Here is a 12,401-nt window from a genome sequence, read left to right on the forward strand (position 1 = left end):
ACTGGTAAATACAATTTAACTGACTCATTTTAAAAAGGTTTTAAAAATTGATTTGAATGCACATGGCACAAAACTTTTTATAACTTGGGATAATTAATCAAATTTAATCCTGTAAAAGAATTATATGTTTGTATGCGTTTAGTCGCCCGGTTCGTGCCGGGTTTAAGATTAATAGACACACCACATAGTATAAATCCGTGGCGGGAAACCAACGGATTATACCTTAATAAATATGGACACATTGTCGGGTGTACGCCTACACCCGCGTGTCAAGGTCGTGGCCATTTCATGAATGATGCCAAGGATATCCGGGACATGGTCATTAAACTCCCAAAGGCGTAAAACAAACAAAACCAATTTTCAAACGGGTCATCTTGATAATACTTAACCATTAATCGGTTAAGGTCAAATGCCCGACCAAGCGGTATTTTATATACCGTACCCCAAGCCCATATAAGGGAAAATAAGTTAAAAGTATTTACCTGAGCAAGTATAAACCACAACAAGCAAGTGCAAGTTTCTTTTACTGGATCTCCTATTCTGGAATGAAGGTTTATAATAACCTATTAGAATCCTAACGGGTCTTTAATTTAGCCTAAGCTTAGACCGGTTAGTTTCAAGGAATGAATACGGTTTAATCGCACGGAAGGCGAAAACCGGTTTAGAATGTGGCATTGACCCGACAAGCTTGCATGCTTGCCTAATATGGGTAACATAATCACATTCTGGATTTTGAGACAAAAATGATATGGTTTGACCCGTTTCGGCTAATATATGCAAACTAGTTACATAAGCCAATCCGAACGCGAAAGTGTGTAACGGGTAACCATATAAATCATATACAAGTTCCCTGAGATTATATGCACTAAATATGTTGTGATATCAGTAAGATATGTCCTATTATGCCCAAAATAATTTTAAACTCAAACTATGCCTCATAAGGGCATTTTGGTCATTTTAAAGGGTATAAAAGAGTTAAACTAGTAACCTGAGTTACATATCTGAATAAATCAGTAAATATACTTAGTTTACTATGTTATAACAGTGTAGTATCAAACATATGTGAATTTTATTAATTATAACCATCTTATGCACCGAAAGGGCATTTTGGTGATTTCACATAAGCCTAAAAGGTCAAAACTGGAAACCTGAGTTTGAAACCTTAGTTTACTGTTATAATATAAAATTTTAATAAATATATCAGTAGGTATCAACTCTTATATATATATATACTAGTTTTGATACATACTATGTCGTAAAAATGACTAAAAGGCGATTTGGAGCCATTTCCGGGTCTTGAAAGAAAAGCTGATATTTTTATAATTCCAGAAGGCTCAAAATAATATATTTAACATAGTAAATCAGTAGAAAAAGGTTTGAGGTCAAAAGGATTTATAAAACTCATTTTATAGCCTTAAAAGGGCATAACCGGCAATAACCGAACTAAGCTAAAAACTCTAAGTTATGCTCAGAATAAAAATAAACAAAAATCTCTAAAAATCCCAAAATATTATTATATATCAGTGGGTATAAAGTTTGATATAAAAATTTGGGTTTAGATAGGCTATATGCTAATTATGCTAATTAATTACTAAGAAAGCTTCTATTTACGCTAATGAGCATAACTCTTAATCTAGACCTCAAACTGATGTTAAATTTTAGGTACAAGTTTATAATTCAGTAACTAAGATGTCTACCCTTTTATAATTTCAAAAATCATATTTTATGGATATTTGGGCATAATGGTCAACATATGGGCATTTAACGGAAACTTGCATAATAATTAGACAACTAGTGAACCAAGTCGTATAAACACAGAGGGTTATACTAACATGAAACTAGGTCCAAAAGAAGCTTTAATGCAATCCTAAACTTGGCCTAAATGGGTCAGAACTGAAAGTCAAAGAGAAAGTCAAACTATGCGACTTTCGGTTCCAAACCGGATCTAAACTGAAAATTGTCGAGTTGAACATGTTTAGACGTGTTCTTACATTAATTACCAAGTTATATTAATGATCAAACAGGTTGCATGTATCCTACATTGTTAATTATGAGTTAATTTGGATTTAAGCGTTCTGTTGACTTTTTAAAGTAGGCTTTGACTCGACAATTATCATGGTTAGAGTGGGAATCTGGAAATACCCTTTTAAGGGTTTGTTACCCACATAATTACCTACTTATAGGTATTTTTAATTCGAGATTTGACTGAGTAATTATTGACTAATCTCGAAGTCAAACCTTAATTACGATGGTTTGACTTTTAGCTAATTAACTAAGCTAAACTGGATTAAGGGAGGTTAAGGACACTTACAAGGGTCCTAAGAATGCTTATGGAGCCTAAGAAGAATTGGTTGTTGTCCAGGAGCTCCAGAGAATGCCTTGAGTGCAAATGAGAATGAGCAAGTCCTTTTGTCACAACTCAAGTCCTTATATAGTGAACAAGGGAGCTCAAGATCAAGACATGGAAGTCTAGGATGGTTACAAGATCATCCCAGGTGTCCCTATAAGCTAAATACTGCCTAGCACGTCCCTGATTTCAAAAACCATATATCTAAGGCGGTGCAACAGGCTAAACAGGCAGCTGTCCATTTTCTGCTGCCAGCGACAGGCTTACGGACCGTAAGCCTAAGTTCTTGCGGTCCGTATGCTCCTCTTACGGACCGTATGCTTGAACTGTTGCGGTCCGTAACCGACCCTTGCTGAAATCGCCCAGGTATGCACCTTACGGACCGTAAGCTTAAAGCCATACGGCCCGTAACCGATGGCCAGAAGCCAAAAATCTTGCAAACTTCCAAGTCTTGACCATGCAAAAGTGTAGTGCCGAATCCTCAGGCTTTTACGGTTGTGTAGGGACCATTATCTCAGGCTTTGCATGCTTTGCATGGACACCCTCACTTTGTATTCTTATGGCAAGATTAAAGTGACGGAAATCACAAGAATTCATCTTGGATTCTCACAAAGGTTGAACATGCTTAATTACATTATTTCCAACTCCCTTTTTACAAGGATTTAAATCAGGATTTTAGTAGTAACATTCTTAATGACCCAATTTCGATATAAAAGATGGAATTTTATTTCTTTAGAAACAACCGGTTAATATATCAGATGTTTATCAAACGATTTAAGGATTTTGGGATTTTATAATTTGGGTCGATCAGAGGTATTTTTAATAACATGTCGCCCTTGGGTCACTCAGTGGTAATTTAATAACATGTCGCCCCTTTTTTAAATCCTACCACACATCTTAATTTGATCCGGGTTCCTGACACGTCTGTCTTACATGACACGTGTCTTTATTTTATTGGGTATGATTTTACGAGGTGTTACATCCTCACCCCCTTAAAAGAAATCTCGACCTCGAGATTTACGGGAACAATTGAGGGTATTTTTCTTTCATTGTGGACTCTAACTCCCACGTATATTCGGGACCTCTACGAGCATCCCACTTTACCTTGACAATAGGTACATACTTCCTTCGAAGCTTCTTTACCTGTCTATCCTCAATCGACACAGGTTTTTCTACAAATTTCAGGCTCTCATCTATGCGCACATCTGCGTGTGGTATGACTAGCGATTCATCGGCTAGACATCTCTTTAGATTGCAGAAGTGGAATACATTATGAATACTACTGAGCTCTTCAGGTAAGTTTAACTTATAAACCACTGACCCAACACATTCGATGATCTCAAATGGTCCTATATACCTCGGGCTTAACTTACCTTTCTTGCCAAATCGCATTACTCCTTTCCAAGGTGATACTTTGAGCAAAACTTTATCACCAACCTCAAGCTTGAGAGGTTTTCGCCTCTTATCAGCATAGCTCTTCTGCCTAACCCGGGCAGCTTTTAGGCGGTCACGTATTTGGACAATCTTTTCCGTTGTCTTAAAGACTATATCAGGACCTGATAATTGAGTGTCTCCTACTTCTGCCCAACAAATGGGCGTTCTGTATTTTCCACCATATAATGCCTCAAAAGGTGCAGCCTGAATGCTGGTATGGTAGCTATTGTTATAGGAGAACTCGACCAATGGTAGGTGCCTATCCCAACTACCACCTAGATCAATCACACATGCACGAAGCATGTCTTCCAGGGTTTGAATGGTATGCTCGCTCTGTCCATCCGTCTGAGGATGGTAAGCCGTACTGAAGTTTAAGCGCGTGCCCAAAGACTGTTGGAAACTTTTCCAAAAGTGCGACGTGTATCTGGTATATCTGTCAGAGATAATAGCCACTGGTACTCCATGTAGAGACACAATCTTATCAACGTACAGTTGGGCTAACATGTCGGAGCTATAAGTTTCCTTAATGGGTAGGAAATGTGCTGACTTAGTCAGTCTATCAACTATGACCCATATAGTATCATTTCCTTTCTTTGTCTTTGGCAGTTTGGTGATGAAATCCATCGTCACCATTTCCCATTTCCAAGTGGGAATTTCTGGCTGTTGTAGCAAACCTGACGGCTTCTGATGCTCGGCCTTGACTTGAGCACACGTCAGACATTTAGCTACATGGGTAGCTATAGACTTCTTCAAGCCTATCCACCAATAGTTTGCCTTTAAATCCTGGTACATCTTATCAGCTCCAGGATGGACGGAATATTTGGAACTGTGGGCTTCCTGAAGGATGACATCCCGAAGTCCTCCATAGACAGGAACCCATATACGTCTATTTAACCTTAAAATTCCGTCTTTACCATAGGATAACTGTTCTTCGGTTACTCCTAACTTTTCCTCAGGATAATTAGCGTCTAGCACAGCTTCCTTCTGTGCAGCTAACAATCTTTCATTCAAGCTATTTTTTATTTCAATGCTCTTGGCATTGTGTCACACCCCAATTTCCACACGTTTCACCGGTGGGCCCGGTGGGGGATTACCGTGACGTAGTTGGCAACAATATAGTCAAACAACACAATATTTAAATGCACAGCGGAAGCATAAAGATAGATATATTTCAACCAACAAATGAAATATCCAAGTATCACAAGTAGTCGAAATAATCCACAGGGGATCAAAAATAAAATAGGAAATAATGTTCAACAGATAGTGGCATCCAGGCTTGCAAGACTCTAACGATGCTAAGGAGTGGCCAGCCTATTTCGTGTAGAACCTGCATTTAATCTTTTTGGGGAAAATACGTCAGTTTACACTGGTAAATACATTCAACCGACACTTTTGTAAAAGGTGTTTAATAAAATTGATTTGAATGCACGTGGCACAAACTTTTATAACTTGGGATAATTAATCAAATCTAATCTTGTAAAAGAATTACATGTTCGTTATGCGTTCAGTCGCCCGGTTCGTGCCGGGTTTAAGGTTAATTGACACACCACATAGTATAGAACCGCGGCGGGAAAACCAACGGTTATACCTTTATAAGTATGGACACTTTGTCGGGTGTACGCCTACACCCGCGTGTCAAGGTCGTGGCCATTCCGTAAAATGATGCCAAGGATATCCGGGACATGGTCATTAAACTCCCAAAGGCGTAAAACAAACAAAATCAATTTTTTAAACGGGTCATATTGATAATACTCAACTACTAATGAGTTGAGGTCAATTGCCCGACCAAGCGGTATTTTATATACCATACCCCAAGCCCGTATAAGGGGAAATAAGTTAAAAGTATTTACCTGAGCAAGTAATAACCACAACAAGCAAATGCAAGTATCTTTTACTGGTCTCCTATTCTGCAACTAAGGTTTATAATAACCTATTAGAATCCTAACGGGTCTTTAATTTAGCCTAAACTTATACCGGTTAGTTTCAAAGGATAAATACGGTTTAATCGCATGAAAGGCGAAAACCGGGAATGGAATGTGGTTTGGACCCAAAAAGTTTGGAGACTTGTATATTATGGGTAAACTAAACACATTCTGGATTTTGAGGTAAAAACGACAAGGTTTGACCCGTTTCGACTAATTCATGTAAACTAGTTACATGAACCGAACCGAACGCGTAAAAGGCGTAACGGGTAACCGTAAGAGTCTTACACAGGTTTCCTAAGTCAATATGCTCTAAAGAGGTTGTCATATCAGTGGGATATCTTCCATTATGCCCATAACGAGTTTAACCCCAATATACGCCCCGTAGGGGTATTTTGGTTATTTTAAAGGTTATAAAAGAGATTTCTGGGTTATACAGGAAATCTGAGTTTTCTGACCAGGTTATAAAGTTCAAAATACTTTATTTATTATATGAAATCAGTAGCAATTGGATTCGGGTCGAAATACCATGTAGAACTCATTTTATGTCCGAAAAGAGTATATTCGGTATCTACCGAATCAAGGCCATAACCGCAGGTTATGAGCAGGTTAAAAATAATTAAAAATCTTTAAAAATCTTAAAATATTATATTACAACAGTGTGTAAAAGGTTTGATGTCGAAATTTGGGTTTAGATAGGCTTTATGCTAATTGCGCCATTTAATCATTAAAGTTTTCTTAATTGCGCTATTTAGCATAACTCCTATTCTGGACCTCGGATTGACATGAAATTTTAGGGACATGTTTAGAAATCAGTAACAAAGATTTTTGCTCTCTCACATTTCCAAAATTCTCGTTTTAAAGTCAAAAGGGCATTATGGTCAACTTTAAGCATATAACGGAAATGTGCAAAAGACTCAGACAAACAACGAACCAGCCACAGAGGTTATACCATCATGTAACCTGGTCCTAGGAGAGTCCTAAGGCATATCTAAATCATACTAAAGCGGGTCAGAACTGAAGTCAAAGCAAAAGTCAAAGTTTTGCGACTTTCGGTTCCGAACCGGGTCAAAACAGTAAATGGTCGGATCAAACAAGCTTAGACCAGTTATAATACTTATTATCAAGTTATATGAGGGATAAAATAGGTTACATGCCATCTACATTGCTAATTATGCGTTAAATCGAAAATTAGCATTCTGTTGACTTTTTCAAAGCAACTTTGACCCGACATTTGGACTAGTTAGAGTGGGAATCAGAGGGTGCCCTTTTAAGGGTTTAATGCCCACATAATTACCAACATATAACTACCTTTGATTCGACTAATCACTGGACCATTAGTGACTAATCGTTAAGTCAACCGTTAATTACGACGGTTTGACTTCTAAGCTATAACTAAGCAAAGACTCAACTAAGAAGGGTTAAGCACACTTACTGAAGTCCTATGCACGACCAGAGATGAATAGAGAGAACACTTGAGCTCCAGAAATGATCAGAAGTGTTGAAAGAAGGTGTGGTTACAGTGTGTGCATCTCATGGCCTTTTATAGTGAATTTGTTAGCTTAGGATCATTACAACTAAGGCTACAAGGGTTCCCTGATCATCAACAAGTGTCCCTGAGTGCTAGGGGTCGTTTAGGGGGCGCCCATGCTCTTGCAATAATGTCTAGAGTCGGTTAAAACACCAAACAGTGCTTCTGTCCACGTTTTCTGCATCTGGGCCATTGACGCGGCCCGCGTAAGAGGTCCTGCAACTCTTACGCGGCCCCGTATGAATCTCCTTGTCAGAGCCCATATCTTTTACTGCTAGCACGGCCCGCGTAAAGCCCTTTGCAACCTTTACGCGGCCCGCCTGAGGCCTGCTGTAAGATTTTTCAAATCTTTTTCAAGTATTACAGTCGGCTCTTGGCGTTTCGAAGGGGTAACTTTGCATTTTGGGCCTTTCTTATTTACGTATAAGGGCCTCGGGACTTTTACCCAACTTATTAATCCTCGGTTATTTTATTATTACCCGAAAAGTCATAACTTTCAATGTTTGACGCTTTTCACCCCTCTCATACGAATTCGATCACAACTTTCCCATTTTATGACGGAACTTGATGAAATTTGTATCGTGCATTCTAGTGAGCATATTTTATCGTTACAAAGCCTCGGGTTTGTTAAAGGGTCACTCAGAGGTACAAATTAAACATGTTGACACATTTAACCCTTGTAGTTTGTAATCTCTCACTTTCTTACACATTTCGTCCCGTATGATCCATGATTCATTCGTTCGAAGGTACGAGCATCAAGTAGGGTTACTGTAAAGTACATTTATTCCTTGTTGACGTTTTGAACCCTAGAATTCACATACTTTCTATGTTTGTCAACTTTAGTCCCTCTATAGTATTCTTTAACACATCCAAGCTCATGACACGTGTCAATACATTATAGGACGCAAATTTTCGAGGTGTTACATCCTCACCCCCTTAAAAGAAATCTCGACCTCGAGATTTATTGAAACAAATGAGGGTACTTTTCTTTCATCGTGGACTCTACTTCCCACATGTACTCGGGACCTCTACAGGCATCCCATTTAACCTTCACAATCGGTATATACTTCCTTCGGAGCTTCTTAACCTGTCGATCCTCGATCGACACCGGTTTTTCAACAAACTTTAAGCTCTCATCGATGTGTACATCTGTATGCGGTATAACTAGTGATTCATCAGCGAAACACTTCTTCAGGACAATTTGATCTAATAATAAACCAGGATCTTATTGTATCCAGGTGTCTAGGTTCGAACCACAGTTCATCACCTTTTCTTGATAGGGAGTCGTGAGCTACCACTGTCCTTAGTCCCGGAGGACATTTAATTATTGCCCACAGGCACTTCGTCCACAAGGGGCGGTTATATAATTAAGGGAATTTAAATTAACCCTTTTTAAAAGATGGCCTGTGTGACTTTACTGATTCACAGTTTGCCAAGAATGTTAACATACTCAGAGATGTTAACAAAATTTGGAATCCTTTGGACAGGTTCTACCGTCTTGGCCATGTCTACAATGACACGTGGCTAGGTTTTACCCCAAAGATTCATTTAATGGTTAACGCAGAGCAATCCTAAATTGAGATGTTAAATTGGATCTAAATCTAATTATGGAACTGCCATCTTGGCCTTGTCTTAAGATGACATATGGCTAGGTCTTGTCCTTTTTAGATTTTTGCCATTTTAATATAATGGTAGATCTCTTAATAAAAAGTTAATTTCATTTATGTTATATTTCATGATTATGCACATAATAATTAATAAGCAAAAATGAAAATTTTAAATCAAACATCTCATTAAGATTCAAACAGTACATTTTGCCCTAAACGGGACTTCTACAAAAATAACATGCCCACGCAGGGACGAAAACAAACAACAAACCCTCGCAGGGGTCAACAAAAGACATGCCCACGCAGGGGCAGAGTACAAAAAGACAAGCCTACGCAGGGGCTGAGTACAGAAACAAAAAGTCTGCGCAGGGACTGATTACAACTAAACAAATAAACAACAAAGGTCTTTAATGACCCATTCTCTTGGACTTCCCTTTGAGTAGGTCCGACAGACCCTTGAAGAAGCCTCGGTTGTTCTCCCGTACCGTTCGAATTTCCTCTTCACAGTGGTCCAATCTATCGAGAACATCTTGCTGGCGCTCCGGCGGGATCAGCTGTGGCTGCGGCGGCTGATACAGAGGTTGAGGAGGTGGCGGACGCTGGTACCCATAAGTTGGGTAACCTGTGGTCCAAAGACCACCATAGGGTCCTTCTGGATGACGAGCATTGTAGTCCCATGCCTCTTATTATGGGTCCACATTGGCAGAGTCATAATGGGCATGAGCCGGCTGCTCAAAGGGGTTATACGCCGCGGAACCGGCGTAGGCAGGGATTGGGTTATCAAAACCCACTGGTGGTGCCATAGGCGCAAAGTTGATCTCTGGAACGGGGTTTGATGGACCCCCTATCTGCGGATCTTCTTCTTCTAGGAGTGGCGGATAGTGACTGCCACTCGATGGCTGGGGGGTGCTGATGCGGACTCCCCCTCGCACGGACATCTGTGCGTTTGACCTTCTCCGCCTTGGTGGCTCCGGACGCGGTTGCTGTTCCACTGGAGGTGGTGGTGGCGGAGTGACTGCCACAAATCGAGGATCCTCGGAAGGATCCTGCTGCTGTTGTTGCTGCTGCTGCTGCTGGTATGGGGACGAGTGTTCGGATGGGGTAAAATACCAGTCCCATTGGTTGAACCTTGCCTAGTAGCTATCAGGACCACGGTAAGGTGATCCATGAAAAGATGACCCATCGGATATTTCGATGGGGTGGTTCGGAGTCCCAATGGCAGGCTCCATGGGATCCGTATCTTCATCCATGTCATTTTTCACCCGAGAAGTGATCCTCTGGTCCTAGTGGGTTAAAACTGTCACACCCCGATCTCCACGTGTCACCGGTGGGCCCGGCGTGGGGTATAGTGACGTGGTTGGCATCGTCATAGACAAACAACACAATATAATAATGCACAGCGGAAGCAGAAATAGATTCATTTCAACTTTATTTAAAATGTAATAATAAACATCATAAGTAGTTGAAACGGATCCACAGACGGATCAATAAAATAAGATAAATTGTTCAACAGTTTATTTGTCGTCCGAGCTTGCGAGACTATAGTGGACGCTCTTAGGAAACAGCCAGCCTAGTTCGTATAGTACCTGCACTTAACCTTTTGGGAAAAATACGTCGGTTTACACTGGTAAATACAAATCAACTGACTCATTTTGAAAATGATTGAAAATTGATTTAAATGCACAAGGCATAAATATTTTTATTAACTTGGGATAATTATGCAATATAAACTTGTGAACGAATTACATGTTACTCGTACATTTGGTGGCCCGGGATCTGCTGTCCGGGCTAAAGATTAAATGACACACCACATTAAAGAGTTATACACGCCGGGTGTACGCCTACACCCCGTGCTCTGGTCGTGGCCATCTCGTAAGATAATGCCAAGGATATCCGGGACACGGTCAATAACCCCCCAAACCCTTAAAGTAAAACAAAACTGTTTAAACGAATTGCACAAACTATTCAAGACTGGACACCCAAGGGCGCATGATTTGTGCGCTCGATCAAGCGGTAGTCTATATACCGTACCCCAAGCCCGTATAGGGAAAATAAGTCAAAATGTATTTACCTTTGCAAGTATGAATCACAATTGGTAAGTGTAGGTAGCTTTTACTAGGCCTCCTAATCTGGAACAAAGGTTTATAATAACCTATTAGATTCCTAACGAGTCTTTTATTTAAGCTTTAGCTTAGACCAGTTAGTTTTAAGGACGATACGGTACAAGCGCACGATTAAGCGAAAGACCGGATAGAATGTGATTTAGACCCGACAAGTTTGAATACTTGTATAATATGGGTATACTAAATACATTCTGGATTTTGAGATAAAAATGATAACGTTTGACCCGTTTCGGTCAATTTACGCAAACTAGTTACGTAAACCGAACCGAACGCAAAAAGGGCGTTACGGGTAGCCAAAAGAGTCAAATGCAAGTTCCCTAAGATAATATGCTTTAAATATGATATAATATCAGTAAGTTATGTTCTATTATGCCCCGAATGATTTTAAACTCAATTTATGCCTTAGAAGGGCATTTTGGTCATTTAAAAGATTATAAAGGGTCAAATTGGAAATCTGAGTTACGGTTCTGATTTATACAGTAAATATACTTCATTTGATATATTATAACAGTAGAGTATGACCCGTATACAAAACTTATCATTTAAAATCAAACTATGCACCGTAGGGGTATTTTAGTAATTTCACAAGGGCTAAAAATGCCAAAACTGGAAATCTGAGTTAAAACATTTATACTTACTTTTATTATATGAAAATATACTAATTACATCAGTAGGTATGAGTCTTATATGTTTAAAATGAGTATAATGCCTACTATGCGCTAAAAACGCTAAAAATGCGATTTAGAGCCGTTTCCGGGTTTTTAAAAGAAAGCTGAGATTTTTATATTTCCAGAATGCTCAAAATAATTTATTTAACATATAAAATCAGTAGAAAAAGATTTGGGGTCAAAAGAATGTGTAAAACTCATTTTATGGCTTAAACGGTCAAAACCGGCATTAACCGAATCGACTAAGCGATCTATGATACGATCAGCCAAAAATTAAATAAAAATTATCAAAAATCCCAAAATATTATATAACATCAGTGGGTAAAAAGTTTTATATCAAAACGTGGCCTGAAATAGGTTATACGCTAAATGCGCCGTTTATGTAACTTTAAGATATAGTTTTACGATATCGGCCATAACTCAAAATCTGGACCACCAACTGACCTCAAATTTTTGGTGCAAGTTTATAAATTAGTAATAAAGATTTCTACTCTTTCACTTTTCCAAAAATCACGTTTTATATCAAAAAGGGCAAAATAGTCAACTTTAAGCATAAATCGGAAACATGCAAATGAATCGGCTAAGTATAGACTCGAGATATAAAAATTCCAGAAAGTTTAACCAAAATAAAAGTGGTTCAAAATATGCTCTAATACAGATCTCAAACATGCATGCACGGATCCGAATCGATAGTCTACGAAAAAGTCGTTTTATAAGACTTTCGGTTCCGATCCGATTTTATACTAAAGATTGTCGAGTTGATCATGGT

Source organism: Helianthus annuus, chromosome 9 (genome assembly GCF_002127325.2).
Source record: "Helianthus annuus cultivar XRQ/B chromosome 9, HanXRQr2.0-SUNRISE, whole genome shotgun sequence".
NCBI lineage: Eukaryota > Viridiplantae > Streptophyta > Magnoliopsida > Asterales > Asteraceae > Helianthus > Helianthus annuus.